Below are 6,960 nucleotides of genomic sequence, written 5' to 3' on the forward strand. Positions count from 1 at the left end.
CTCTCTCTCTCTCTCTCTCTCTCTCTCTCTCTCTCTCTCTTTCTCTCTCTCATCTTACTTTTTGGTAGTCTGGACATCGTGGGGCTCAGTGGAGATCAGGCAGATGTGCTATTGATCCCAGAGCTGGAGGAGAACGGGGGACACCCCGACTCCTCTTCTGTTGAGGAGTCGTGCTCCCATCTGACGTGGAATCCAGGCTCGCCAAATCTTTTTGGGAAAGGGACGGGGCGGCCTTCTTGGCTGACTCCGGATGCTGAGAGATTTTCATTTCTCCCTCTAGGGAACCGCCATCTCATACTGTCCTCACCGTCTGCTCGGAGCTCCGCCCTGTCTATCGACTTTCCATCCTACTTCTCATTCTCATCCCTCTCCTTTATTCTTTGTTCTTGGAGCTTATCCCACGATGGGCCAGAAAGTCTCACCATCTTCAGCTCCCCTTGATCTAGTTCTTGGTCATTTTCAGGACTACACAGGAGCAGCTTCGAATGTGTCTGGACTCCGTGTCAAGCCGACCCGCCTCCAGGCCCTCTGCACCATCGAATGGCCCTCCTTTGAAGTTGAATGGCCACCTGAAGGGTCCTTTAACCTGTCCCTCATCTACAGGGTTCAAGAAGTTATCTTCGGGGAACCGGGGCACCCTGACCAGATCCCATACATCCTAGGTTGGCAATATCTGGTTGCTGCCCCCCACCCTGACTGGCTGCACCCCTTACTGCCACCCCCACCATCAGGGCCTAAGGGCCAGCCACTTTTCTTCCCCTGAAGAAACTCCAGACCAAAAACCCATCAGGTCCCAAGGTCCTTCCCTCAGCGCCAGAGGAAGATTTACTTCCACCACCTTAGGGTCCCCAGTGAGTGCTCACGATAGACCTAGGGAGTGCAGGTCACGAGCATCTTCCTCTTCTTCCAGTCCTTCCTGGTCTCCGTCGCCAGCACCTCCCGTGGCCAAGCCCAGCCCAATGCACACTGGCTCGAAGGGGGAGGGGAGAATTGTGTGAGCTCTTCCCTGAGGGAGATTGGAACCCCAAGGGAAGATGGAATTCCCCCAGTAGTCTACTTTCCCTTTTCTACTAGTGACTTGTATAATTGGAAGTTACAGACTTCCTCCTTCGCAGAGAAGCCTCAGGCCCTAAGATCCCTCCTGGATACCATTCTTTTTACCCACCAACCGACTTGGGATGATTGCCAACAGTTATTAAATATCCTGTTCACCAGGAACCGCATCCTTCAGGAATGCAGAGAAATGGTGGGCGACCGACAGAGAATGAGGATTTGATTGCAGCTGCTTTCCCTCTCACGCACCCAACAGAGGGGTGGGATTATAATACCAGATTCTGCTGGAACTGGAGTTAATGATGGTTCGTAGCCACCATGTGGGTACTGGAAATCGAACCCAGGTCCTCTACAAGAGCAGTCAGTGCTCTTAACCGCTGAGCTATCTCTCCAGCCCCCTATAATACATCTTATAGTCAAGAAACCAGGCCCCAAGCAGGGAAAGGACTGATACCAAATCACACAACTAGCCCCACACGTGGGCTAGAATCCAATTCTCCTGAGTTCCATCCATCCCTGTGTTTAGTCTCTTCTAGACCCATTCTGAATCCTGATTTTCTAGTCTAGGAATGGATAGGAAACCAAAACAGATAGAGCTGGTCAGAGTTCTGTCTGCCAGGCATACCAGGAAGCTGTGCTCAGAGCGGTCTGGTCTTACCTGTTGCAGACTTCTGAGCTACAGGAGGGACATGTCAAGGATGGGTAGTGGCAACACCGCCAGTGCCACCTCTCCTGATGCAACCCAGGCTTCAGAATCTTAACAAACAGGGCAATTTCCCTCTACTTCTTACATCAGGGTACCGGACAGCTAGGGGAAAAGAGGTGCCTTAGGACTCCATCCTGTGAGTTCCTGCTCCTCCCTGAGGCCCTCATTCAGTTCTGAGGGTGGCAGTCTGGGATCTTAATGGTGGCTTTTGATGCTGCTTTGGAGACCCAATACTCAGAACCTGCTGTCTGTGAGCGACACCTGATGGGACTTCTAGGCTTTCCTCCAAGTTCTAAGACTCCACCTTAGCTGAGAGGTGATTCTGTATTGGATCTTGCTTGGCTCCTAGAAGGGAGGGGACATACCTCTATTGGGAGCAGCCATGGATCACACTGAGTGACCATCCAGCTTCCAAGAAGGTGTCAGAAAAGTCTGGGGACACAGCGACAATGCCTGACACCGGAAATAGTGCATGCAGATTTACTGACAGCCCTGTGAGGGTGACACAAAAAGGCATGCCAACCTGCTGGGGGCTCCCGATGCCAGGACCTACATGTTTATAGTTCGTCTGGTTACAGTCATTACATCTGGGGATCTTGAAATACTTTGGGGAGTATCTAGTGTTTCTACCCTTAACCAAGATTCATCTAAGAAGTCAATGTGTCATCATTAGTGCTCCCTGGTGGCCAGAATCTCTTCCCTGCTTTCTCCTTTCCAGGTTTTTTCCATTCCTGCAAGATGGCCCACCACACAATGCATCCTTTTCCATTTGGAGAGGATGCTGGGAGAGCTGGGGGCCAGGGAGATACCTGCCAGGGGTAAGAATGTGGGTCAGGCCTGGTCCTGCTGCGGAGAGATGGATGTCAGGCAAAGGGCAGAAAGCAACTTCAGGAAAACCTCTAGAAGTGGAGCTGGGGGAGGGAGGTGGGCACCTCAGAAGATTGCTATGAGGAAAGTCTAACTCCTCTCAAACACTTGAGCAGCTGCAGTGAGAGAGTTCCCTCATAGTAACATGATGTTTGGAAAGTAAAGAGGATCCTGTTCACCAGGAACCGCATCCTTCAGGAATGCAGAGAAATGGTGGGCGACCGACAGAGAATGAGGATTTGATTGCAGCTGCTTTCCCTCTCACACACCCAACAGAGGGATGGGACTATAAGACCCCTGAAGGTAAGGAACACCTAAAGGTCTATCACCAGATTCTTATGGGGGGGGGTCTCCAGGCAGCTGCTAAACATCCCACCAATTTGTCTAAGGTCAGTCAGGTGATGCAGGGAAGGGATGACTCTCCTGGAATATTCTTTTGATTTTAACCTCTATAGCAGCTTTTCCAAGGGTCCCTAACATGCTTATTTATTTGATATCATGGTCTTGCTAGTTCCATAATTATAGGAGCCATTTTCTTAAAATAAATCTGTCATATACAGATGCCTTTATCCTATTGGTTATAGTTCTCTGGAGAATCATGAAGCTTGCAGAAGTTCCTTAAGCATCATTCTTTTCACTCTGATATAAGTATGAGATTCATCAACTTTACATTTACTCTTAAAGGTCTAACACTGATGGACCAAATGTTTATGATAACTCCTCAAGCAAGTCCCTGAATCTTCCTGAGATTCCTGTTATCTAGAATCACATGATGTGTCTTATGAAAGTCTCCAGCATACTTGCTACATTTCACTCCTCTGGTAAGGTTAACATGATGTCATCAGTAAGGTTCTCATGATTTACTCAGAACACGGTATGACAAGTGACAGGAGAGTTGGCTAGCCCTGGAACTAGACTGTAAATGTATTTTCTTGTGGATTACACATGAATACAAACTGTTTCACATTCTTGTTAGTAGAGATTGAAGAGCCAGAATGCTCTGACTCCATTTTGGCTAGCTTATTTAGACAGGCCCAGACAAGCTCAGGCATATTGTACATGTAAAAGCCTTATAAGGTATGAATAAAAACTTCTGACTCTAAAAGATATTAGTCAGCACATTCCAATGCCCTGAAGACAGTCCTTACCAATCAAGACTTTCCCTGTACACAGATATGGGGACATCCAATTAAGACTTTCCTTGTACACAGGATATGGGGACATCCAATTATTTTAAAAAATGCTTGGCATGTGGGGGTTTCTATGGAGTGCCCCAATAAAAGCTCCTGCCTGCTATTGTTCAGGGCCAGACTCCATCTTTGGCTCATGAAGTCTGTGCCGGCTAGCCACCATTTGGTTATTGTCTTTTTTTCTTTAAATTCATAAACTTTTGTATAATCTTTTTGGGTATCTGTGGGAATTATTCTTGATTCCCAAACCCTAACATTGTGGGGGTTCACCCAGGATTCAGGAATAGAGACCCCAGACCCAGGAAGTGCCACCGGAGCTGGCCTTGGTAAATTCTGCCTGCCTTTGTTTCTCTCTCTCTCTCTCTCTCTCTCTCTCTCTTGCTTTTTGGTAGTGTGGCCATCCTGGAGCTCAACGGAGATCAGGTGGTTGTGCTATTGATCCCAGAGCTGGAGGAGAATGGGGGACGCCCTGACTCCTCTTCTGTTGAGGAGTCGTGCTCCCATCTGACGTGGAATCCAGGTGGGGCAGGCCCAGAGTCTTGGTCCAGTCTGACGTGGAACCCTGGCTGGCCAAATCTTTTTGGGAAAGGAACAGGGGCAGCCTTCTTGGATGACCCTGCACACTGTGAGATTTTCATTTCTCCCTCTAGGGAACTGCCATCTTATACTGTCCTCACCCTCTGCTCGGAGCTCCGCCTTGCCTATCAACTTTCCATTCTACTTCTTCTCATTCTCATCCCTCTCCTTATATTCTTTTTTCTTGAAGCTTATCCCATGATGGGCCAGAAAGTCTCATCATCTTCAGCTCCCCTTGATCTAGCTCTTAGTCATTTTCAGGATTACAAAGGAGCAGCCTCGAACATTTCTGGAACCGTGTCAAGCCAACCCACCTCCAGACACTTTGCACCATCAAATGGCCCTCCTTTGAAGTTGAATGGACACCTGAAGGGTCCTTTCACCTGTCCCTCATCTACAGGGTTCAAGGAGTTATCTTCAGGGAACCAGGGCACCCTGACCAGATCCCATACATCCTAGGTTGGCAATATCTGGTTGCTGCCTCCCCCCACTGGCTGAATCCCTTACTGCCACCCCGCCATCAGGGCCTAAGGGGCCAGTGACTTTGCTTCCCCTGAACAAAGTCCAGACCAAAAACCCATCGGGTCCTGAGGTTCTTCCCTCGGTGCCAGAAGAAGATTTACTCCCACCACCTTACGGGGCCCCAGTGAGTGCTCAGGATAGACCTAGGGAGCACAGGTCATGAGCATCTTCCTCTTCTTCCAGCTCCCATGGCTGAGCCAGCACCTCCTGTGGCCAAGACCACCCCAATGCACACTCACTCGAAGGGGGAGGGGAGAATTGTGCAAGCTCTTCCCCTGAGGGAGATTGGGCCCCTGAGGGAGGATGGAATTTCCCCAGTATTCTACTTTCCCTTTTCTACTAGTGACTTGTATAATTGGAAGTTACAGACTCCCTCCTTCACAGGGAAGCCTCAGGCCCTGATTTCCCTCCTGCATACCATTCTTTTTACCCACCAACCCACTTGGGATGATTGCCAACAGTTACAAAATATCCTGTTTACCACCAAGGAACGGAACCGCATCCTTTGGGAATGCAGACACGCAGTCCCTAGAGACGATGGGCGACCGACAGAGAATGAGTACTTGATTGCGGCTGCTTTTCCTCTCACGCGCCCAACAGAGGGATGGGACTATAACACTCCAGAAGGTAGGGAACACCTAAAAGTCTACTGCCAGATTCTTATTGGGGGGGTGGTCTCGGGGCAGCTACTAAGTGCCCTACAAATTTGTCTAAGGTCAGTCAGGTGATGCAGGAAAGGGATGAGTCTCCTGGGGCGTACCTGGAGTGCCTCCTAGGGGCCTTCAGAACTTATACTCCCATTAATCCTGAGGCCCCAGAGAATCAGATGGCCATCAATATGGCTTTTGTGAATCAGGCATCTCCAGACATAAAACGAAAACTTCAAAAGCTGGAAGGTTTCAAGGGCAAAAACCTTTCTGAGCTGATGGTGGTGGCGAACAAGGTATTTAACAATAGAGAAACCCCTGAAGAATGGCCATCAATATGTCTTTTGTAAATCAGGCAGCTCCAGACATAAAACGAAAACTTCAAAAACTGGAAGGTTTTGAGGGCAATAACCTTTCTGAGCTGATGGCAGTGGCGAACAAGGTATTTGACAACAGAGAAACCCCTGAAGAAAGACAAACAAAAGGGATGGCTAGGATATTGTTGGCTGAAAGAGCAATGACTGACCCTCTATGAAAAAGGGAATCCGAGCCCCACGACCCCCACAGGAAGGTTGGCCCCACCTAAAAAGAGAGAAGTGCACATACTGTAAGCAACTGGGCCACTGGGCTAGGGCATGTCCTCAAAGGATGGGATCCCAGCCTCCCTCCAAGCCCAAGATCCTCGAGTTGGCAAACCTAGAAAACTGAAGGGGCCCAGGCTTGGCAAACCTCCACCACGAGCCCTGGGTGACCTTGCAAGTGGAGGGACAAGCCATCGACTTCCTAGTTGACACTGGAACACAATATTCAGTTTTAAAAGAGCCTATGGGAAAATTGACCAATAAAAACACCTGGGTGCAAGGAGCCACGGGAATCGCTCAGCACCTGGACTACCAAAAGGGAAGTAAACTTAGGTAAAAAGACAGTTTCACACTCCTTTATGGTGGTCCCAGAATGCCCATGTCCCTTATTGGGTAGGGATTTGCTAAATAAAATGAAGGCTCAAATCCATTTCTCTGGGAGAGCACCTCCTAATGTGATGGTACCAGTTGCAGCCTATATTCTATGCTTACTACTAGAAGAAGAATGGAGAGTGCATGCCCCACCCCCTCAAAAGAGACTGACCACTATCCTCAAGGACCTCCAGGCAGCAATCCCTGGAGTCTGGGCGGAAACTAATCCCCCAGGGAAGGCCATCCAACAGCCACCAATAATGGTGACTTTAAAAACTAATGCTCAGCCTGTAAGAGTAAAACGGTACCCAATGACTCTCAAAGCTAGGTCAGGAATTAGAAAACATAGAAACCGCCTTAGGGAGTTTGGTATTCTGGTTCCATGCCAATCTCCATGGAACACCCCTCTGTTACCCATCAGGAAACCAGGGACTAACAGTTCCCGC

The sequence above is a fragment of the Nannospalax galili genome, unplaced genomic scaffold (genome assembly GCF_000622305.1).
Source record: "Nannospalax galili isolate Female #2095 unplaced genomic scaffold, S.galili_v1.0 scaffold1169, whole genome shotgun sequence".
Taxonomy (NCBI): domain Eukaryota; kingdom Metazoa; phylum Chordata; class Mammalia; order Rodentia; family Spalacidae; genus Nannospalax; species Nannospalax galili.